The following is a 25,452-nucleotide window of genomic DNA, read 5'->3' as shown; positions in this document are numbered from 1 at the left end:
GTGTGTGTGTGTGTGTGTGTGTGTGTGTGTGTGTGTGTGCTGACTGCAATTTTGTGCATGATTGTGTGTACAGTGAAATCGTCAGTGTTAATTTAACAGAGAGTGAACAAATATAACCACGTGGTTACACACTCTTGGCGTTACAAATGGATAAATTAACACTGAGATTTTTCCTGTGTATATTTATGTATGTACATGTATGTGTGTGTTTGTGTGAGCACGTGCTTGTGAGCGTGAGAGTGCGTGCAGTGTGTACGTGCATGCGTGGACGCATGTGTGTTACAGTCCCGAAGATGAAAACCATACCCGTTTATTAATTGACAACTGGACCCCCCGCAGTGAAGCTGTAACTGAAATTATTCTTGGCCAAAGAGACACACTTGATTTCCCGAGGAGTTATATGCAACAATGACCCTGTTGCCATAACAACGCCCACTGATGGAACTCGCCCTGGAGGTGCATGTCGAGGTTATTATAGTTTGTAATTTTTTATTTGTCTTTTTTTTCTGTTGTCTGGTTTAGTCAGGGGCAAGACTCAACAAGGTCAGAAAGATTGCTTGTAGATCTGCACGTAGATTATTGCAAATGATTTGGACATTTTGTCTACAATTTTAGTTAGTATTTAGTTTTGTATAAACACAAAAAAGTTTCAGTTAGTTCACTTGTAAGTTTTTTGTAAAGCCTCGTTTTTATTTTTATTTCAGTTGACAAATGTTATTTTTTTCCCCACAATTCTATAGTTTTTGATATTTCTTTAGTTTTAGTTAACTATAAATAACCATGGTCCAGAGGAATATGTTGCTTTGTAAACCTGCCCTCTCCTCCCCCTGGTTTCAAATACATATGGGTTGAATTCTTATAACTGTTCTCCTCCCCTTTTTTGTAACTCTCTCCTTATCTTTACACACAGCCTTTTCACCCCCCACCCTGACATCAAGGGCACCTTTCACTCGGGACCCGCAGAAACAGATTAATGGATTACATGTAATTGAATCACTGTAATCTGATTAGAAAAAATGTAAAAGTACTCAGATCACAGATTCTTTAAAAAAGAACAAAGATTTCTGGTTTTAAATATGTTTTGAGGGGAAAGGCATGTAATCAGAATCAGAATCAGAATCAGGTTTATTGTCACATCACAGGTTTACAAGGTAAAAAAGTGGGTGAAATTCGTTTTTGTACATCACTCCCATCGCAACGTTAGATTCCGTAGAAAGAAGAGTGGGGAGAGAGAAGAAGAAGAAGAGGGGTAGGGGGCAAGTGGGAAGGAGATCAACAAGAGAACAATAGAAGGCCAAAAACAAGTTATCTACATATTTACAAAGTACCTGAGATAAGAGACAAACTAAGGTGCCTGAGCATAGCAGCAATGTATGTATACTGTGCATGATATACTTATAGACGCTAAGGTGCTTAGAGAGAAAAAAGAGCGCAATAATAAAAAATAATAAAAAAAACAAAAAAAGTTTGTGCGTTATACATGGGGATTAAGGTGCAGAGGGTCAGTGCGTGTTCACCTAAGGGTGGACTGACCCTGGTATAATCCGCAAGTAGCTCCATGAGGGGAGAGCAACAAAAAGTAATCTTTAGCATTTTGACTAAAGCTTTTGCCACAAAGTGTACCGCTAAAGGCTTTCCTCTGTGTGTATCAACATGTGTTTCTTAAGATTAGCATTTTGACTAAAGCTTTTGTCACAAACTGTACACCTGAAGGGTTTTTCGCTGGTATGATTCCTCATAAGTCCAAGTCATTTCCTGGTATAATAATCCACAGGTGTGTTCAATGTAGATTGTGACACCAATGACATTTAAAGGAGCACCCGTTTTCATCCTTATCTTCATATATTTGGTCCTCACTAATATTCATTATAAAGTGCAATACATACTCCTTCCAAACTTTTCTTTGGAAAGGGAGGTGATTAGGGATGTGATACGATACACGATATTGTGCTTACGATATCGATATGATACAATATTATTATATATTTTAAATCCAATTATCATTAGCATTAGCAAAAAAAAAACGCACACCCTCTAGAAGTGATATAAAAAAACTTTATGTCATTCCTATAGCTTCGGAAAGGCAGTCTCGGAACTTTGCTTTGAAACCTGTGCACCTCCAGATGTTCAGACTCTCCGAGTCCGGAAGGAGTATGTATTGGCCTTAAGACGGCACCATTTCTGTCTACTCACACGTCTCATTGGAGGGTTATGGACAGTTCAGAAACCTGCCTACCAGTAAAATCACCGATGGGGATTCCAAGCTAATAGAAACGACAGCCTATTAATGTAAATTTAGCACACTGAAATACAATCTATTGTTCTTTTATCAATAAAAATACAAAATTAAATAAAAAAAACATTGGTAGGTAGTATTCTGAAATACAGCCCTCCTCTGAGACACAGACCAAGTAAACAGAAATGGTACCATCTTATAATGAGCATTGTGAGGACCAATAATATGAAGATAATATTGAAAATGGGTTAAGTGGTCCTTAAATTGACTTGCATTTGACTGATCTGGTGGATCCACACTTGAGCAGGTAATAATTGTTTAGATTACATTACCCAGCCTTGAGTATAAAGGTGACTCTCCACCCAACAGACTACTTCAGACTACCATAGACTGGCAGTCGGCATTTAGTTCAGCACAGACTGTCGGCCGATGCGCACATTGTTGTGCGCATGAGTTAGAGCTGGCAGCGCTGGTCTGCAAGATCCTGCCAGTGTTGCCAGGTCTGCTTATTATAAGCGACTTTGGGCTTGTTTTCCTGTAAATATTCGTAATAGCGGGTTACTTTTGTTCGTGCTTGTTTCTGAAGTGTAGTTGCTTAAATTATTTTTGAAAATAGCTGATGTAATAGGGCTTAAGTGGTGAAACTGGTCGCTTCGTTTGGGCTTGTTTTCATAGACCTGGTTGCTTGTTTCACTCACAGAATCTGGCAACACTGGAGCCAGCTCGGACTGCAGCTCGGACCAAACCTTTACCCCCCCCCCCCCCCTCTCTCACCCCTCTTCACTACCCCACGGATATAAACGGCTCTCCCGGTTGGGACATGACCGAACCTGCTCGGTCGTACATCGACGGTAATCTAGAGTCCCGACCCGACGACACGGCGCTATCTACAACAGGTTGTCGGCAGGAGACGCTTTCCAACGCCTTTCGCGGCGAGTCGGGACAATATCGGTGCGATGGATAGCTGCCTTAAGAGGAACAGGTTTGATCTGCCTCCGTCTCCTCTGAAACAGAAAGGTGGGGGTATAGTGATTAGCTTGGCATTGCCAACAGCAGTAATTAGTTAATCATGTGGGTGGTCAAGAATAAGCTGCTGCCTGGCCTGGTCCCATCAGATACCATCATACAAAATAATTAAATTCTACCGCTCTGATTGCAGTGACCATTGTGTGTTTCGTGGACCTAACTGTATCTAATACCGCAGTCCCAGCATATTGTGGGAGCAGCCTTTTCTCTCACAGCATGTCTCCATCTCTTTCTGTCTCTCTCTCCCTCAGCCTCGTCAAAATGGTGGGCAGAAGGATTAGACGGCCTCTTTGGAACGGCACGGCGAGGTTCCACGGTGTTGAGGGCAGAGGAAGTGCTCAGTCTTTCCTCGCCTCTTGAACATGGTCTCCGAAACCCGACGGAGGGGTGGCAGTCTAGTCTTTCAGTGTGACCTGTCATTGTGTCCCACGTTTTCCCAAAGGATTACTGTCACTGACCTCTTCCTTTCAGCCAATCATGGCATCACTCACATCGTTCCTTGATTACGGTGGCTGGCAGGTCAACGTGGAGGTAATCGCTATTCACTTTCTAATCCCCATTCTCGTCTCTGACAGCAAGAGAGAACTCGGTGACACGTTTCACCCCCTCGTCACCCTTCTCGTTTCTCTCTCTCTCTTTCTGTTCCCCATGCAGGTCAGGCACACAACAGGTCCATTCTGCTCCCAGCCCGTCAGTCTCTCCTAAATGGCTGGATAGACCATTAAGTGCTTTAACGACGCACGAAGGCGTGAATGATTTCAAAGTGGAGCAGTGTCACTTCTTAAAGAGTTCCCAATGCGATTAATCGCTGCTTTGCTTTGAGGTTTTAAATCATGGCAGTGACAATGCTGAAGTTGAATCAAAGGTAAAGTTTATTGTTACATAAAACTATTAACAAGATCAAAAGCGTGTTGCAGAGGGTTGGAAAATATGTACGCCTGCAGCTCTGATCATGATCCAGAGCTTCTGTTTCTGTGATTACAACTTTATGACGTGGAAAATGAAACAATCTGATAGATTATCAAAAATTTAAAGGGAGTGTTCTAAAATATGGCATCATTCGAAATGACATACTGTCAGTATAAAGATCCCCGTACGGAAAAAGTACTGATAGTGAAGTTATTAAATTAAGTACATTTCGTATAATTCCAGCACAATTGTTCTACATAATCTTGTATACTATAAACATGTCACTAAAGTGCATGTTCTGTATAGATCCTGTAAACACTGTCACTGTCACAACAAACTTGCCCACCAGTATACAGTACTTCATCAGGTCATCATCAGACATTTGTGCAAATCTTCTCTCGTTTCTATACAATATTTTTATTCCTTCATCCCTTCTTTTTAGCTAACTTTGGTTCCTTACTTTGTTGAATGTTGAATGCTAAATTTAAGTGTGCGTTCTCTTCTGTATCTTTATCTCATCTCTCTTCACGTCCACTTCACGTTTCTACTGAGAGCCATCCAAACTCTGTGCACCCAAAGCAATAGCTGTGACCGAATTCTCTGCAATAAGTCACTGCTGTAACTGCTACCTCTGTGACCCGACTTCTGATAAGAGGTTGAAGATGGATGGACTTCGGTTTAGGGTCAGAGCTAGAAGGTTAAGGTCAGGGTAAAGATTTAAGGTAGGTGCAGTGGTGATGCGTGAAGTTATGTCACGATATGAGACAAGAATGTTGGACCCAAGTGCAAAACCACACAGGCAGGCAAGTCCAATGATGATTTACTAACAAACCAGTCCATACCCGGTCGACGCATCCGTGGGGGGATATGCGCACATGATCTGTCAACCCGGGAGCCATTACTCCCACAAGGGCAGGAACACATGACATCACCTACAAACTGGCATGGGAACACCAATGAAGAGGGTATAAATAGACAAAGACTAACTATCACACAGGTGAACATAACCACAATCAGCTCATGATTGACTGGAACAAACAGGACACCGGTGGACTCAAGTTAGCAATCAGGGTAGGTGAGACATATAAGACTTTCCACCAAGGAGGAAAGTCTAGTCACCCCTACTGGGAAAAAAAAGGGAAAAAAACCTGTGGTTCCAGGTGTGTGGATTCCGTTTTTTCAGCACCGCTTTGTTTTGGTTTCTCCTGTTAGCATTTAAATGCTAAATCGAGTATAACTACTAGTTTAGTCTCGCCAGTCGATACGAGTTGGAATAAAGGATGTATATACCAAACAAACTATTTCTCTACAAGCTAAACTACGGCGCATCAAGGGTTTTATTGGGTAGGCCCTAAAATTAAAATGTATTCTCACAGGCACCCGTGGTTCCGGTTTGTGCGGGTTCCGGCCGCCTGACCGGATCAGAAACCCTAAAATGGTCCCACGCTAGGTGAGACAAGACAGAAGCAACAACACAACTTCACAATAAAAGTACACAGGTTAGGGTTAGAGGTTATGGAATGATTGTAGTCAATGGAAATCAGTCAGGATAGAAGCACAAGGGGGTGTGTGTGTGTGTGTGTGTGTGTGTGTGTGTGTGTGTGTGTGTGTGACGTGTGTGTGTGTGTGTGTGTGTGTGTGTGTGTGTGTGTGTGTGTGTGTGTGTGTGTGTGTGTGTGTGTGTGTGTGCGCGCACGCACACACACACGCATGCATGTGCGCGCACGAGGAAGAACCTCCATTGTGACAGCATCTGTACTGGTTTTCTGTGTCATTCAGACACACAGATAGTTTGTATAGTAAGTATGTAGTCATTACTTTCAATTCTGATTCTGTTAGGGCAATGTTTTAAAAAAAAAAAACTCATCACTGTCTTTAGTTCTACAGAACACTGCCACAATCACTGCTGAATGCAGACAGGTACGAATGCATGCACTCCACACACACACACACACACACACACACACACACACACACACACACACACACACACACACACAGCCACACACACAAAATCCAATTGTAACTATGAGAGTGTAAAATGTAACTAAATTGGCCCGTTTTACATTACTACACTCTCAGAGTTAAATTAACACTGGGGATTTTACTGTGAGCAAGTGAAAAGGTCAAGAGACGACGATTAGGTTGTCAGCTCCCCTCTTCCCTCCTCTCCAGGACCAGCCCTTTGAGTGCATCCTTGAGACTAACGCCCCTAACCCTTAGCCTCAGACAGACGGGGGTCTAATCTGTCTCCAGTGACATTCTACTGTCAAGGACTGTGCCTGTAGCACTCGCTAATGGGCTCTTAGCTTGTAACAGCCCCGTTGCTCTGCAATAAACACGTGCAAAAACATACAAGTGCATGTGTGCGCACATGAAAAGGCACACATGTATGCAAACACATATATGTGTGTAACACAAACATAACAGACATCAAGGAGGAAAAAAACGAATAGGCCCCTGGCCTGGTACGAGACAAGTGTTAGCCTGTAAGTGGCGGCAGATACAGAGGCTTCAGACACGCTGTCAGCTCACGTTGCCCTTAATGGTTTATTTACTTAGAGTCGTCTGCCCTGCTCCGCGTACCTGCACAGGCTCCCCATTCAAACGGTAATCCCCCTATGCCGTGCACGCCAAGCTCTCCTAATGAGATGCCTGATCCCCGCATTATGTAATCAGAGTACAAAAGGGCTCAAATGTGGCGGAGGATCAAACACGCCTAACATGGAGCAGACGTGGTTAAGGACATCAGCGAATGACTGCAATCGCAGGGGATTCCACCTGGGATATCAACCGGATTCGGGAGGGAGTGTGCTCAGCATTGTATATGTGTGTCTTTCGTTTTATCATCTCTTTGGGGACCAAATGTTCACACAATGTTCATGAAACCAGAAAAGAAATCAACCTCATGAGGATCTTTTTCTATTCCAAATGAGGAAAGGGATAATTTTCCTGATTTTTAGAGTTAGGGTGACAATTGGAATATATTCAGGTTGGGGTTAAGGCCGGGTTAACACATACAGTATAACACATTCATTTAATTCTGGGAGTTCAGAAATTGACCCTTTAGTGTACATTTGTACCCTCTCATAGTTTCATTAATTAAATTAAAATCCAACTCAGGATTTTACATATAGGATTAGGCATTAGTGTTAGGTTTAGGTTAGGTCAAGTCATTTTAACATGCACGGAGTGCCACTTTTGTGGGGTTTATTGCCGGGTAACACTCCAAACAAACATCCTATTAACAAGCATTAATTAACAGTTAAGAATTATTATATTATTATAAACAATATTATATTGCCTTTAATAACAAATAATAAGGTTAAAAAGCATCTTATAAGGACTTATAAGTAACATATTAACTGTTAATTAACTGTTAATTGCTTGTTAATAGGATGTTCGTGTGAAGTGCTACCGCTGTACTGTTTGTGAGTGGGCAATGGGCACACTTGCATGTGCACGAGTACATGAGCCTATCTGAGTCCTTTGCCTGTGTGATTGAAATGAAAATGAAACCAATCGCCTCCAGCCAGTAACACATCTATCTGTCCTCCAGATGTAGTCCTGCACTTCTCATATCCAATGACTTTATTTCCACACAATCTGGCTTCACAGAATGAAACAGCACATGCTCCAAAACAGTTTGTCTACTCACAGTCTTTCCCATTGTCCAGGTAAGATCTTTTTAAATGGATGGCGGAGAATTGGTGATTTTTGTGTCTTAAAGGGTCTACACCATGAATTTTAACTTTTTCTTCATTTTTGTGTATTTTTGGTCTCCCCCACCTCTCTTCTGTTCCAAAAAATACCCGACTTCGAGCATGCAGGCTTTCATAGGCTATCTGTGGTTTCTATGTAAATTGGTCTGAAAACAGTCTGTCAGATTTGTTCCCCCAGCCTACGTCACGTCTGGGAACAATTCCTTTTTTTTTTAATTTTTTAATTTTTTTTTCATATAGACCCCTTAACAGACGACGTCACACTGATAAGAACCAGTATGCGTGCAACCAGTATGCGTGCAATGAAACCCATTCTGTCAGGTCTCGCTAGGACGCGCAGCACTAGCCAACACACAAGAGGGGGTTGGGGTGTGCTGAAACCAGCGCACCCCGAAACAACAGGTTGAGAATTGATTGCATGAAACAATCACCTGTGCATCCAGTCTCAATATTGGTAAACAAATAATTGGTCTATTTTTTTTTTTTACTTTTTCCACACAGAACCAGGAGATAACATGCATACAAACTGACTCAATAGCGCCCCGTGCCAAACAGGACAATGTGGTATTGCAGGTGAAAGTGCTTTATAAGCCTGAGAGAATTGACTTGGGATGAGTATATCTAAGTGTTGATTTAGGCTCAAACCTTTTGAAAATGGTTTGAGGGACATACACCATATGATATTAAATATCAAATATTTTTTTTAAATTCATGGTGTGTCTCCTTTAAATGTCAACGCCAGCCTGCAGGCATTTATGTTGATTGATTGTGCAAGTGACAACTCACACAAAACTGCTAAATTACTTATTTTTATTAACACTAAAGGTTATGGTGAGTAAAGGTTAATGCACCTGCAGGTGTAACAGCCACATCACTATGATCAAATCAATATGATATTACTATCTTAACTAGAAAAAGTGCTCCTCGGAGCACTGGTCTCCGCCAGGTCAGGTATGTTATTGTGGCCTCCTGGTGGCGCTATAATAGGCCAATGTGAAAAGGGTGGCATTTCTTCTTAGGCCTTTCATGGCAATCGGACACTGCATTCATGATTTGAGGCTTTTGTTCCAAAAATGTGTTTTGCTAAATTAGACCTGCTGGTGGCGCTATAACACGCCAATGTGAAAAGGGTGCCATTTCTTCCTCGGCCTAGTGGGAATGTACGTGTGAAATTTCACGGAAATCACAAGCTGCGTTCATGATTTGAGGCATTTTGTTCAAAACGGACCAATCCTGCAAACTTTGGAAGCCAACCTTAGCCAATGAGGATGGAATATGGGAAATCGGATAGAGGACTGTGTTGATCACATGACAATAGAGATACCGTGTACCGATTTGCATGACGTTTGGATAAAATCTGTAGGAGTAAATGGGTTTTGCACAAATCGGCCTCCTGGTGGTGCTATAACAGGGCTATGTGAAAAATGCGGGGCAGAGGTTCTGAATTGGCATCCAGGGAGTGTGTGTGCACAGTTTCCGAGCAAGCGAGCCAATGGTGTTGGAGATTAGCTGCTCGCAGACGGACCGACACACGGACGGACGGACAGGGAGTAAAACATACTCTCTCGCCATGCCTTTCGGCCTGGCGGAGACAATAATCAGCACTCATTTTCTAGGCTTTGGCTAACACATTCGGCCGTAAACACAGTCGGAACACATTTAGCTTAAGCCTGATTTATACTTGGTTGTGCATCACGTCGCACACCAAAAACAGCTGATCTAGACTCATAACACATCGCAGATAAATGAATTTAAATGAAGTGTCTTTGCTGTGCGTATAAATCAGGCTTAAGCATATCAGATACAGGCATATGTATGTATACAGTACTGTATGTTGGAAAATAACTGTTTCCTACAGTGTCACTTGCACCCCCCAAGCTCCAGCGTTCGTCACCCTTAGCGACGTCTGTTCTTCTTGGCCAGCCCTGGTCTCTGGCTCAGATGCTATATGCTCCTTTGCTCTTGTTGATAGTTCAGCTTTAGACGTGGACAAAACACACATTACTCCATGGAACAGGGAAAGGGTTCATAATTCTACTTTGTCACGACCACAGCCCCAAACGAATCTTGCCTCGATCTCAAATCTTTCCCTACTAAAACTCCCATGTTCTATTCATCATCTCGACCGGGGTGGATCCGATCCAATTCCTTAAATCAAATTCTCTCATGACATCACTTAGGCAGCCCATGTGACCTGGTTTAAATTCGCCCGCGACATTTCCCTAATCAATAGACAGTGCAGCCTCAGCCACACACTTGGAAGAGGTGACTTGACTCACCCTCATGAACCACATTCTCTTGGCACACTGACTTCGACTCCCTGCCAACAGTGGCTTCTGGCTCCTAACCTCCTCTGGAGTAACCTCTTCTCCTACGGCTACTTCTAAGGCCTCAGCGTCCAGCCTAACTGAAACATCTACTGGCTCTTCTTTGCTGACAACCGCAGATTCCTGCACAGAAACTGATCTAATGGAAATAAAACCCTCATAACCAAGAATCAGCAAGAAGTCATATACCACCCCTCTTTCACCGACACTAACCCATCTGGCCAACTTATAACACCAGAAGCACCTAAGCTCTGTCATGGCTGTGGTATTACAATCTGTGGTGGAAATTAACTTCCTTGCTGGGGCCCCCTTGATGGAAATCTTGAGCCAATCTCAGCCACTGGATGGCACCGATCTCTGTTGGCCCTATACCCCATCTGTTTCTTCATGGTCCTAACTGGCCCGGCAGATGTCCCACCATAGCTATCCGCCAGCTCCACCACCCGCCGCAGAAGATGAAGTCAATGGCACTTTCATCAAACTTCTGCACGGCTGTTCGTTTGCCCACAACAGTTTTCTTCAACTTTATCCTGGACATCCTCTCCTGATGGACTCTTTCCCTTCCCTCTCGTTTCTATCCCATCGTGCCCTTTCCTCCTGTCTTTCCTTTTCCCCTTTCTCTTCTCTATTCTAGTCCAACCACAGCCTTTTGTCTAGTCTGGTCATGTTCTCTTCCAATTCAACCGCTTCCTCCGTGGCCACAAGGATTAGCTGACCTTCTTCAAAGTTAAACCCTTAAACTGCCTTTTAGTCATGTATTTGACCAATGTTGGAATTTCCTTCACCTCAGACATAATATCGTCAATGTCAATACACAGGCTGCCTTATTACAGCCCCATTATTTCCCAAACAATTGAGCAACAACTACAACTAACTACAGCTCTGCTATTCCCAAAACCATGAGAAAATAACCAGACACTACCCTCGTTCAGTTCTGTTCCCCGTTGGTCACCGGCCTTCTCAGGAACGATGCAAGTCAAGAGCGATTCAAGTTGGGAATTCATCCCCGCCCAGCTATGTATGCTATACCCAAGGTACCCATTGTCAGAGTTCCGATTGTACCTGTCCCTTTTATGCCCATATATGGAGTTCTGTGTCAGGCAGTTCTGTGTCAGGCATGCCACAATATGGAGTCTAGGCCAGTCTATGATGTCAGTACAATGACATCATATTGATGACATCAGGGTACTCCATATATGGGATTTATCAATATTTTTCCGAGACTGATCCGACCCACTTCCGACTCGCGTCACACCTTCGGGTCCTCTGCGATACTTGGACGGACTAGACACCGGGCACTGCATGCCAGTAAGCTCCATAAACTTGGGCACCACACCAAATTTATGCCACAAATCTGCCCCCATTCATGCCACAGTGGCATATCTTAATAATTAGTACTTGTCAAGGCTTCGGTTAATGCGCTCAACTGTAAACACAGAACTAATTTCGCTTAGCCATATCAGATACAGCCATACTATGTACAGTACTGTATATGTGGGCAAATATGTGTTTCTCACAGCGTCCCTTGCACCCAAGCTCCAGCGTTCGTCACCCTTAGCGGCGTCTGTCCGTCTTGGCTAGGCCTCTGGCACTGTGCTGTCTTTGCTCTTGTTGATAGTTCCGTTTTCAGACAAAACTTAAAATACGCATTACCCCATGGAAAGGGCGAAAGGGTTCATAATCCTGCTTTGTCACGGCCACAAACAAATTCTGCGGTCTCTTTCAGCACTAAAACTCCCATGTTCTGCTAATCATACCAGCTGGATCCAATTCCTAAAATCGGTCTCTCTCAGCATGTCACTCAGGCAGCTCACGTGACTTCATTTACTTTTCCACCTTTACATGTGTCTCTACTTCTCATAATCCCAAAATGTTTGCCATTATTCCCCATATTTTACCCTGTAGACGGCACGCATGCGCAAACAGGTTTACAGGTTTTCATTTTACCACCGATGGGATTGTAACTACTGCGCACGCGCCGGACTCGCACAGCACGCGCCGCAGAGCAACACTCAGCCAGTAGTAGTTGCCCAGTCACAATTTAAGTACAGAAGATATGCAAGGAACGCCACGACAGATATTATGCCTTGAAGAAAATGGACTTCACTACGTGGGCCACGGAAGCGAATGTGTGTGTGTGTGTGTGTGTGTAGAGAGACATGCTCTGCCAAATATGATTACCATTTGTCATTTAATAACATGTGTTTCACTGAGCACAACATTTGTAATAATAGTATAGCTACTACTTTATTCTGCGCCACTCCCGTCTTCCCACTGTCTGTTTGTGGAAAATTACGGTTCGCCCCCTCTACACGCCGTGTGTGTGTGCGTGTGCTGCGCGCGCTGGTGTACTGCCGACTTTTTTACTTTGCAGACCCACACCACATATGACACATCAAGCACGCGGATGCACACACTCCACGATTGAAATTATCTCCTATGTACGCCCGTTCATTCATAACCCAAAATATATAGCGCATTTTTGTGTCTTCACTTGCATGTTGTCTGTGCCTTTGCAAGCGTCTACTGCCGCCTTTTGGACTGTGGCCTGTGGCAATTCAAGCACGCGTACACATGCCAGTGGCATGTCAAGCACGCGCACACATGGCCGTATAGTGTTGTCATCTCTACAGTACCAAGGATTTCTCCATTTACATTGCAAAGCTCTGTAAACGTACTTCATTCATTACTCTTTCATGATATCCAAACGTTTATCCTTGCATTCAATCTGAGTAAAGCTATGCCTCCTTAACAAGTCACACTGGACCACTGATATGCAGACACGCTCGTTCCTATGTTAATTTTCCCTGTTGTCTCTGTGTGTGTGTGTGTGTGTGTGTGTGTGTGTGTGTGTGTGTGTGTGTGTGTGTGTGTGTGTGTGTGTGTATATATAATCATAATAAAAAAATCCTAAAAACCAACATGAAAAATAAATTAATGTTGAAAAAAAAACATATTTTTGCCATATTGCCCACCCATATCAATGGCTATATCAGCATGCCCATACAGTATATGGGGAATTGGGTATATACCGATGACATCAGGGATCGGCAGTGCGGCGTACAGTAGGTGTGAGGACCGCGTAGCGGCCTGAACTCTAGATGCCCACCCAAACCTCTAGTCTTATTTATCAGTACTTCGCATGGCTTCGGTTAATGCCCTTGACTGTAAACACAGAGCTCATTTTGCTTAGCCTATCAGACACAGCCATACCATGTACAGTATATGTGGGCAAATATGTGTTTCTCACAGCGTCACTTGCACCCAAGCTCCAGCGTTCTTCACCCTTAGCGGCGTCTGTCCGTCTTGGCTAGGCCTCTGGCACTGTGCTGTCTTTGTTCTTGCTGATAGTTCAGTTTTAAGACAAAACTTAAAATACGCATTACCCCATGGAAAGGGAGAAAGGGTTCATAATCCTGCATTGTCACGGCCACAGCCCCAAACAAATTATGCGGTCTCTTTCAGCACTAAAACTTGCATGTTCTGCTAATCATATCAACCAGCTGGATCCAATTCCTTAAATCGGTCTCTCTCAGCATGTCACTCAGCTCAAGTGACTTGGTTTGATGCTAATTTCAAATTCAACTGTGACACCTCACTTAATCAATAAGTGCGATCAGATTAGACTGTCACCCCATTTTGTACTAACATGCTCTAGTATTGTGAGATGGATTAGTGATCAATAGTCCAATAATCACAAACCTTTCTTAAAATTTCTGGGAGATCCTCAGGTTGAGTCTGTGAAAGGTTATAGTTTCAGTGATTAATAGACCACACACACGAGAAGGCTTGGATTATAGCACCTCTGGAGCACATGCCTGAGGAGGTGATGTGTGGGCGCACGAATGTGTGCGCACCCATCCATCCACACACATAAGTGTCACGTGTGACTGTTTAGACGATCGTGTGTATACGTCGCTTGCTTCTCTCAACACACTGCCCAACATTTTCACAACACTGTCCAACAGCTTATATACATCAATGCTTACATTGTTTACGTGCCCTATACTCGCCTTAGCGGGTGCTCCTATACACACTGATCTTTGTGCTGTGAAGTCCTCTCCTTCAGTCCATGAGAAGCAGACCCCAGATTTGGACCACGTAGGGCCACATTCATGAACAGGGTTTATGAAAAGAAAAAATAATTTGGGACTGCTCTGCAAAACCTCTCTTGATATAAGATGAAGAGATTCAACATTCCAGCCTTTGATCTCGGTGCTAGTTAGTTTACCCCCAGAATTCTGCATGTGGAAGAAGGCGGAAAAAAGAAACCCAACATAATTATGGGAGAAGTCATTTCTCCTGGCTTCCTGTTATTGAGTGCATGTTGTAAACAGACTTGTGGCACGCCATCATCAGACACATTAATGCTGCCCCCCACCCCCAGACCCAAGGACTGGCCCTTTGATCTCAGAACCACTGAGCAGTGCTCACACATTGTCAGAAGGGGAGAGACATGAGAGGAGGAACTGAGGGGGAGAGTTGGGTGAGAAAGGGTTGTCCTTGACTTTGAGAGTTGGACGCAGACAGTGATGGAGAGAGGATGACAAAGACAGTCAATGGGGGTCGAAACAGCGTGGATGGATAATACACATTTTGACTGTACACAGATAAACATGTCAACAATCAGACCTCTATGCCCCTGGAGAACGCTACAGACCCTGGTCAATTCGCTCATCCCTCCCTCTGAGATGATGGAAGAGGAAGGTATAAATAGTGAAAAATGCTCAAACTATTATAGTACACATTAGATTTAGACGTTCCATCCTTATTCAGGCAGTAGATGATCACTAAAACCCTTGTGTTTATGGAAGTAATTGCACAGCGGTCTGGCAGCTGTGTCACAACACAGCAAACCAAAATGAGGCCAGAAGTTGAGACTTAAACCTCAGCAGCTACAGCTGGTAATTCTTGATCGACAACTTTAAACGGAATGATACATCCCACGCACCAAAAATAAGTTAAAAGAAAAAAAGGAATGGAAGGAAATGAGTGACATGTCAAAACATTCATACATTGGTTCGTATCAACGTGTTTGCGTATAACTTTCCTGTGGCTTCCCTATTTTTTCTGGAGCCATGTAGAGCTGGCGATCCAATGCTCTAGAGGCACGCAAGCTGTAACTTTAACGCAAGCAGAATTATAAAAGTGGTAGCCCTCTCTGTCATTAGTGGTAAACGTCTGAAAGGCAGCAGCGGCTGCAGCAACTTACAGTATGTAGTTGATGGGATGTTGCTCTAGTTGTCAGATCAGGCGGCTTGGAGACTGTTTTGGCCCCTGCATGGTTTCCTTAAACCGGTTATCCCCAGAATCCTGGAAGTCAAGGGATGAATGAGGAGAAGGGGGGAGAGGGCATTAAAGCTGCAATCCAGAACTTATTTTAATTAATAAACCCTTATGTTAACCTATCTGTATTGTTAATACAATGTAACTAGCACATCTGCAGAGGTTGGAAGTCGACTTCCTACTCTTCCATTGAGAAATCTTGACCCCGGTGTCCAGTAGGATACCTAATGGTTGACCATATATCCCCTGGCCAAGCAGGGATTCCTTCTTGGATGAGTGATAAGATGTTTGGTCTCCCACGCAGGAGACCTGGGTTTAAATCCTGGGTTTTACAGTAGCAATTACCTTTCTCCATCAGGCGAGGACATAAAACTTACGGAATTCAACTTTAAAAATGCAAGGAAAACACAGAAACTCCAACTTGCCAAACGTAATATATCAATACTACACTGAGTTTAAGAAAACAGGGCCTAGAGGTGTGGCTCAGTCTCCACAATCTGATTGTTAAGGATGCTGTTCAGAGCGAGCTGAGGTAGAATGTCAGCTTCATATTTTGTCTGAACTGAACCCAGCTAGTTCATGGCATTTTTGGGCATGGTAAATGGTGCATTTATATAGTAAATGGTGCATTTATATAGCGCTTTTATCCAAAGCACTTAACATAGATTGTGCGTTACATTCACCCATTCACACACACATTCATACAGTGCACCGATGGCAGAGGAAACCATGCAAGGCACCAATCTGCTCATCGGGAGCAATTAGGGGTTCAGCGTCTTGCTCAAGGACACTTTGACCGCAACTCTGGAGGAGCCCGGGATCAGAGGGTGACTGAATTTTTCATCCTATCTCTAAGGCAGAGGCTGGCAACCCGTCTGAGAAAACTCATTTCGGCAGCTTGTATCCGCAATCTTATTTTTTCGGTCATGACCCCACACTTCATGACCAAAGGTGAGAGTAGGAACGAGGATTCCTCACAGTTATGAAATATGAAAGAAGACAGGCATGTTTTCACATTTCAAACAAAATGTGGGTCAGTAGACATATAAATTTAGCCTACTGACCCACCAGGCATCCCCTAACATAACTCAAAAGCAGCCACCCAGACAAAGAACTATGCATCAAACTCATGTTTAGGTTGTGAATGAGGGGGTGTTCACATTCCCTATCCCTCCTAAAATGGCCTATTACCCTCAATAGCACTGTTTAACCCCTCAAATTAAGAGAGCGTGTACTGTACCTCCTCTCACGTGTATGTTATGGCCTCTAAATCAGCTCACACTTGTGTTCTGAACATCTGTTCCGTCAAGCTGACCTATAGGGATTACAGTATGTCAGAACCCTCGAGCGTCTGCCATCACGGTGATTTGGAGCTGTGGGAGAGACAGTACAGTAGACGGTGTTAATCGCCTTGGTAGACTGAGTGATGGTGGAGCCTCAAGCATCAGCTCCGACTTGATGCTAACAGCAGCGATGGGAGGGTTGCTAATCATTTAAGGCTGTGAAACTGTCTTAGTGGGTACCTGCCTGGGCCAGTAGAAAGCTGGTGGAGGCTAGTGCACTGGAATTTCTTTCCCTTTCCTCAATCCTGCTATTGGTGAAAATGAGTATAAAGAGTTTGGTGAAGAAAAATGACCTTTTCACACCTGCCTTTACCCATCGCAACTCACACAATGGTCTGTGTGTGTCTTCATGACTTCATGTCAAAACAAAATCCTTGCCAAACTTCGTTTTTTTAACATGTCACAGACTTGTCAGAACTATAAAAAGCTCTGGTAATCTATTTCAGAATGAGAAAAAGTATATTTAAAAAAGTATTCAAAAGAAAAAGTCAGTGAGTGACCAGTAATTATGAAGTAGTATGATACTTGACCTTATAAGTCATTCTAATAGGCTTTATAATGCGTTATGATTGCATTATGAGAACTTATGATTGACTTGTGATTTGCATTGCATTGCATTTATACTTGACACACACAACGTATATATATATATATATATATATATATATATATATATATATATATATATATATATATATATATATAGTGTTACGGACTTTCCCTTTGAGGCTTTAACCCTCTATGTTGTAATCTACCTTTTGGATCAAAACTGTGTTTTTTTCTGTTCAATGCCTCAGGGCATCATTCTACAGTTACACCATTTTTGTTTGAGCAATAGCATACGCAGTAGGCTGACTTCCAGGCACCCTATAGATCTCTCGTTTCTTGTTTTGTTTCTTGTTTACAAACATTACTGGGTGTTCACCCATTCAGGGGGCAAAACAGCATTGAGTGAAACACAGCTGATTAGACTGTGTGCGATTAGAGTCAGCTAGAGCTATCAAGCTGCAGTGCATTACCCAACCTCAAATACAACTCCATCTCAAAGTAGAAAAATGTGTTCCTGATGTGAAGAGTGCTGCTTTCTGCCCCCTATTTGTGGAGAAACCCATCTATGGTGGCTGTCATGGCCAAAATGAGAGCTCACAGGCGGTTAGGAGAAGTGCCGACAGTCTGTGTCTGTGTGTGCTGGTCTAAAACATCCATAAGATGGGCCTGACTGAGTTTGTTTGAGAGAATGTAGCTTCAACAAGACAACTTGGTGAATGGCTTTCCGTTTACATGGCAGTCCCGCCAAGGAGGGGATCGCAAAGTTACGATCCCATGTAATTTGTAAATTAAATCCCCTCTTATCTCCACAATACCTGATTAGTTTGAGAATGTTGCGAATTTCAAGAAGCAAGAGAGTTATTCCGGGGGGGGGAATACAGTAGGGTCAAAGCTCTTGCCCTAAGATGGTCAATTTTATTTTATTCTGTCTACCACTCATAACAAATAAGATCCATCAACAGTAAACTCTGCTTCTAGTTTCCCTCTCTCTCCCTTAATATCCTTCCCTCTTTATCATTGTATCCTTCTCTGTTTAACTTATTACATATTTCTGTCAATTCTCTTTACCTTTAGTATTGTTCCCAGCGTAATGAAATTCCCTGACACATCTGAGAACTGTTACAGCTGCATAGAGCTGGTTTGATGCTAATTGTGCTCCAACTCTTGTAAATTAGCTGTGTGCACCGCTCGCCCTGTCATGGTGGATTGCACGGAACAAGCCTTTAAAATCAGAAAAAGGAAATAGTGAAGTAATAATGGTTCATTTTCCTTGAGTTTGAATGAGTGGTTAAACCATGGCTGTGATGTTTCTATTTCACATGCAGCATAAATAAGAGGAATTGCTGTTGAGGCCATTGAATAGTTTGACCCAATGTCACACCTTGTTTAATTTACAAATAAATACAACAGTCTGAAAAACCTCTTTATACCTTAACTAAATCTCTAAATTCCCCCTGCTGAACTCAATCACTGCAGAGGTTTCCGCAAAATTAATTTAAAAGTAATGGAAACAACAGTATCCGTCTGTGCCTTAGGCTAACATCCTGTTGGTTGTTAATGCTTCCCCTGTAGTCATTACTAACAAATGATGTAATAACATGCAAGTCTGATACTGTATATATCACTCACATGTGCACACAACTTAAAGCTGCAATCCATAAAGTTTTTTAAGTGAATAACATTTTATTTTTGACCAACCTGTATGGTAGAGTATGTTAAACTAACACAAATGTGGTGGTGGTTGGAGAGGGCTTCTCTGCTCTTCTATTGAGAAATATAGATCTGGTGGTCGGTTAGGACCACTACTCGTTCATAAGCTCAAAGCATAATATATTAGACCCTCCAGAAAAACGCGGGCAAAATTCCTTGATTACGCGGGCTAAAACTCTTGATTATGCGGGCTAAAATCCTTGATTTTGCGATGAAATATGCGTTTTTTTTTGCAATTTTATGCGGTGAAATTGCGGGAAGTTGCGAAATATGCGTTAAGTTGTGAAATATGCGGAAAGTTGTGAAATATGCGGCAATATGCGGCAATATGCGGCATATGCGAAATATGTTAAAAGTTGCGAAATATGCAGAAATATGCGAGGCAAATCGCATATTATGCGATGCGATGTGCGTATTATGCGATGCGATGCGCATATTATGCGATGCAGCCTTTTTGAAAAAACGTTACCCCCGCATAAGTATGCGCCATTTTGCTGATTATGCGGTAAATTCTGCGATCGCATAAACGCATTTTTCTGGAGGGTCTAATATATGCCCTGATCAGCAGTAGAATGTTTTATGCTTGTGTGGGAGACCAGAGTTAGAATCCTGGGTAAGACATATATATTACAGATTGCAGTTTTAACATACAAATCTTAAAATAAAGAATACATGTATGACACAATCCTAAAGTCAAGCTTAAAACAGACTTTTTGAATGTGTAAGGTCTGGTGGTTGTGTCTTCTTCGACATCTCTTAGATCAGACTGTGTCCCAGGCACAATTTCGGGGGAGAGGGGGGGCAAATGGGGACAGTGGCTTATGAAAACTAAAGACAATATGAAGTGAGTATGAGGGGGCCACCCGTTACAAGCTGAGGCAGAAGGTATTTCAGGGAGTCTGACTCTGAACAAACGAGGGAAAGATGAGCTAGGCTTGGGTTCAACGAGTTCGGCTCGCCATACAAGCAAAGCGAAAATTTACGGTGCAAGGGACCTCTCCTGCCCCCGCAGACAAACTGCATTTCAACTAATGTAAAAGACTGGAATACAATGATGGATGTCACAGACAATCTTCCCATGACCTTCATAACAAGTCATGACCCATCATTTTGCTCAATACTTAACCAATACTTAACCACTTAAGCCCTATGTCACGAGAAAATGTTAGTGAACATTTTTGAAAATCTTTGAAAGGGCAAATCATAAATTATATTGTTTTTAAGTGTTTAATTTGGCTTATGATGCATGTCGGTGGGTGCTTTTATCAGTGCTTGCTTGGTCTAAAGATTACAGCTAACGTTTGAGTTATAAAATAAGCAGTGCCAATGCATGCCTCGGCTCTGCCAGGTGTCAGTGAGCCTAAGGTTTCAAACATGGAGGTCTGGTAATTTGAGACCAGACCAGGGGCAAACACAAGGGTTAAACCATACGGATTTAGCGTGTATTAGGTTAAGCCAGTCGTTGTCTACTCCTCCCCTGTGAACCTGCCCTTAATCATCAGGTCATAGGTGACAAATTGTATAATTTATTGCCACAGTCAGTGTGAAGTTGAGTTTTTCCATCCGCCCGTATACGTGTGGTACTTTTTCTACTTGATCTACAGTCCATGTCTCATGCAAGCAATGCGCTCAATGTATCACATATTTCATTTCATATGGAAAGGAATATAGATACTGTAGATGGGAATTCCCAGTGTCCACAGAGTGAAATGAACACTGTCTCAAAATTATTGCTGGGACACATTTTACAAGGACCATTCATTTCAAGGACAAAGTCAGACAGCAGACATTCTTTGCATTCCCACCTCCTTCCAGTAAACACCGTTGGGGGTGTTCAAACTGGCACATTTTTTCTCCTCTCACTTCCTACAACAGCACCCTCGAGTTTCCACTGAGGCATCTGTCCTGTGTTTGTCTGCACTGTGGCTTTCATGTGCCGCTCTGTATGCAAATCCACACACAGCAAGGAGCTGTGGCTGGAGGACATACATGAACCACATGTTCTCGGCTGTTCTTTCTCCCGTTCTTTCCCTCTCCCCCGCCCTTTCGTTCTTTGTCCCTATCCTAATGGGCTGCTCAAGTGTCTCTAATGACCTTCAAAAGCAGACCCAGCTCCACAGCGAACGGACGGCATTAAAAAACTGGGCGTACAGACAAAACACTCACCCACTAACCGCAGAGACCCGGGTTTGTTTCCCAGAAGTGTTGCCTTCAGCTTGGGCGGTGGCAGTGCTGTCAGGTGGGAAGTCGGTAGAGAACTGTGTCCTGGTCGCTGCACTAGTGACTCCTACTGATTTGTCAGGGCGCCCATTCAGCAGGGAGAGGAACTGGGAAGATAGCGTAGACATTCATATGAATTAGGCTCTTCTGGTGAAACTCTGAAAAGAGGATACACATGGAGCATGCGGACTCCATGTGTATCAGAGCAGACATGTGGTTGTCAGTGGTTTTCTATCTTTTTGTGCCCAAAGCACACCAATGGCAATGGGCAAGTCAAAATATCAAGGCACACCTGTATTGATAGCACAAATTCCATAGCATATGGCATAGCACAAATAATTCATAGCTACAGTAGGTTGAAAGTAGCCTGGCATGGCCAGAATAATATCACTGCGTAAATATTAGCCTGGAATCTCTGTGTGGAACCTGCACTTCCAAGGGGCGGATAAAAAAAATATTCTGGTGATAAACCCGCCCCAAATTTGCATACTGGTTCCTGATTGGTGCCCCACAACTCCGGGGGCAGTGAAATCCAATCACAACCGAGCGGAGCCAGACTAATCTGCCGAGGGCTATTTTTTTTTGCACTGGCAGATTCATCTGGTTTCCAATCCAGGCTAGGTTGAAAGTGGTTACAATATTTGTTTGTTATGGTATAGAAGTTGCCTGATATGGGGAAATGAGTGTGCACAAAGTACTGATATTGTAAAGCAAAAACTAAATTCACAACTTTTTGTATAGTTGTATATATTCAGTATGGCAATAATAATGTAAAATCCCAAATGCTTACCTGGACTTGTTCCACAGCATAGCCCAGTGTGCCTCCGCCTTGGCACACGTACCGTTTGGTTTGGGAACCACTGGTCTACAATCTCCACAGGACTACAGTGTAGGTTGTCAGCTGCAGGGACCACAGCACACATGGGGCAACTGGCAATTACTAAATTGGGGAAGAAAATAAAAACAACAAACTGTCACGATCTGGTGGTGTGGTGAGGACCCAAATGCAGGACAGCAAGGCAGGCAGAGTTCAAAACCCATGATTGGGTGATTTCATAACAGGGAAAACTTCACAATTACAAATGAACAAGATAGAACACTAAACATGATGTGACACCAAACAAGGACTGGACAAGGACTCATTGGGGAACGGTGGAAAGACTGGTGATGGAGGTTATTGGGGAACAAGACTAATATACACACAAGGGCTGATTACACATGAGAAACACCTGTGGAAGACATGAACATAGAACCATGAAAACAAGAACAAGAACATAACATAGAAATACAAGATCTAGACAAGACAGGCAAAATCTGTCTGACACAAACGTGTAAAAAAAATTTTTTTTTTTGTGCACGCCACGGCCAAAGCTAATAGCCAACCTACGATTAAACCATTTGATCTATGTTTCTGTATCTGTCACTTACTGTGACTGCCTACACAAAACACTATTCTTCTTAGCCTACCTTTTAAAAATAATTAATGTTAGAGCTAAATCGCACAAACAACCTTATAATCTTAAACTATTAGCTAGTGGCTTCACTATTCAGAAAATGTGAACCCATCATGAGTAGAATAGAATAATGAACTCCGAAAAGGAGCTTAGAGTTGCATGTACAGTATGGGTGTGTGTAGGAGGTGCCATGTCATTGTTCCGACGGCTTATTGTTCCGACGGCTTATTGTTCCGACGGCTCATTGTTCCGACGGTTACTATACTAACCCTATACCTAACCCTAACCCTAACCTTAACCGCACGCGGAAGCCACGTAGTCGGAGTAATGGGATGTCGGACTTATGGGCAGTCCCCGTGGGTAACCGTCTTCCACGCCGACATCTCGCCACTCCGACTAGTGGCTTCCGCGTGCGGTTAGGGTTAGGGTGAGGTTTAGGTATAGGGTTCGTTAACGTCGGAAAGGCGACATGTCGGAAAGCCGCCATGTAACCGTCCCCGTGTAGGACACGGAAGAAACACATTTTCCGAATGGAGGAGCTTTATATAAAGCTGTGGTTTGAAACAACATACAGTACATACAGCATGTATATTACTGAATAGGCCTATATTGATATGGACTGTAAACAAAATAATGTACAATGAATGATGCAAATAAAGGATTATACCAGGGTCAGTCCACCTTCAGGGACACGCACTGACCTTTTGCACCTTAATCCCATGTATAACGCACTGACTTTTGTCTTTTTTTATTGTGCTCTTTTTTTCTCTAAGCACCTTAACGTCCATAAGTATATCATGCACAGTATACATACATTGCTGCTATGCTCAGGCACCTTAGCTTGTTTCTTATCTCAGGTACTCTTGTAAATATGTAGATAACTTGTTTGGCCTTTCTGTTCTCTTGTCTGATCTCCTTCCCACTTACCCCCCTTCTTCTCCCCCCCCCCCCCTCTTCTTTCTATGGAAATTAACGTTGCGATGGGAATGATGTAAAAAAAAACGAATTTCACCCACTTTTTTACCTTGTAAACCTGTGATGTGACAATAAAACTGATTCTGATTCTGATTCTGATTCTAAAGACACAACAATGATACAACAAAAATCACATTAATATGGTAAATAACTAAATATTGTGCATGCATACTGTATATGAAACCAAGGACTGTAAGATAAGTAACAAACAATTTGCTCATAACATACAAACAAGGCATATAAACACATATCACCAAACAAACACTGCAATGCCTAGAAGTCCACAATAACAAACACTCAGCTTTGTGCATCGTCTTACATAAACTGAAGAGAGAAACAAACTCCCAGCCAGGTCAAAACTAGAAAACCGTCAATCAGTAACAGCTGGTAGACTAGCTTAATGAAAATGACGAGCGTCTGTGATCAGAGTGAACTAACAATTGGCAATAACCAATCAAAATCAGGACACAATAAACACATTAGGATAATTGATGTGGCGTCTCTAACAAACTGACAGATTAATGGAGCCTATAGTTAAAGGGATATTTCTCTTTAAAGGTGTAGTGAAATGAAAAATATGTTTTTCACACTTTTAGAGCATATCCGTGGTCATCATATGGGCATACCTAACAATAGATGCCAAAAAAAAAGAAAAAAAAAAACCTTTTTGTGTATTTTTACATCTAAAGTCCCTAAAAAGCCAATCTTAATTACTTCCTGTAAACGAAAACGTGCTGCGTGATGACATAACTCAGCCTTCATGAAAATAAATGAATCTTGATTACATGCACCTGTTTGATTCCCATAGCTGCACGTTCTTCAAACACAGCTGATTTTAATTACAGAGATACTCCGTTTTGAATCTCATTGAAGATGAGTGTATTACTCATTTTAAACTTCATCTGCACACTAAAATATGTATCTGAAAACATTATAGGTTAGAAATAAGCCAGGTAGTAGCAAACGTGCTTCACTGGCCGTCTCTCTCTCACTTGTCAACAAACACTAGCCGTGTTGCACACGGCTGAAGTGATTGAGATCCAACGTCCCATAGCCTGAAGGGATGGGACCTTCTGATTGGTTTAGAGCAGTGCCATCCATTAGAGAGTTACGCCAACTCCGTTCACTTCTTCGGGCCAGGTCTTCTGCATACACATACATTGGCGAATAGTGACAAATCCCTAAACCGGAAGTTCATGGAATGCATTGAAGTCGACGGCTCCTTGTCACTATTTCCAGCTACATGAACCACGTGACCGACGCTGTTTCTGACCCCTCATTGGCGCAACTCTCTAATAGAAGGCTCTGGTTTAGAGTCGTTGAGCCGACGTTTCAGGCTGAACCTTCAAAATAAAATGACCGAAAATGTCACTTCAGTGCGTCTTTAAAAAAATGTTGTCATTTTATCGTCTACTCAGGCAAGGGATATTTCTCTTAAAAAAATGTTGTCATTTCATCGTCTACTCAGGCTTTTGGGAGCACCCCGGACAGTTTTTAAGTTGCTTGATTGAGTATTTAGATATTTGATATTCATTTTATCAGACACGCCCCCTTCCTATACAAACCCATTAACTTCAAACTTCCTTTTAACCATGTTAGATTAATCGGAAACACTGGTGACTGATATTGTCCTTCTAATACGTAATACGTTTTCAATTACTTTTTTCATTTTTTATATTTTTGGGGGAAAAACAA

General features: G+C 42.7%; 1 long non-coding RNA gene across 1 annotated transcript in view; it reads right to left on the bottom strand.

Moving 5' to 3' along the window:
• The window catches only part of LOC311063451, a 52,108-nt gene extending 30,774 nt beyond the window's left edge, over nt 1-21,334 (bottom strand). The window contains exons 1-2 of the long non-coding RNA XR_014602591.1: nt 21,275-21,334; nt 15,433-15,533 (exon numbers count right to left, since the gene is read on the bottom strand). This is a non-coding gene — a long non-coding RNA (uncharacterized lncRNA). The remainder of the gene's footprint in view (nt 1-15,432; nt 15,534-21,274) is intronic.
• Between the last annotated feature and the right edge of the window lie 4,118 nt (nt 21,335-25,452).

This window comes from Gymnoscopelus microlampas (genome assembly GCF_963454915.1).
Source record: "Gymnoscopelus microlampas genome assembly, chromosome: 16".
Classification (NCBI taxonomy): Eukaryota; Metazoa; Chordata; class Actinopteri; order Myctophiformes; family Myctophidae; genus Gymnoscopelus; species Gymnoscopelus microlampas.
The sequence above is the reverse complement of the archived record's forward strand: the minus strand, read 5'-3'. Positions and strand labels throughout refer to the sequence as shown.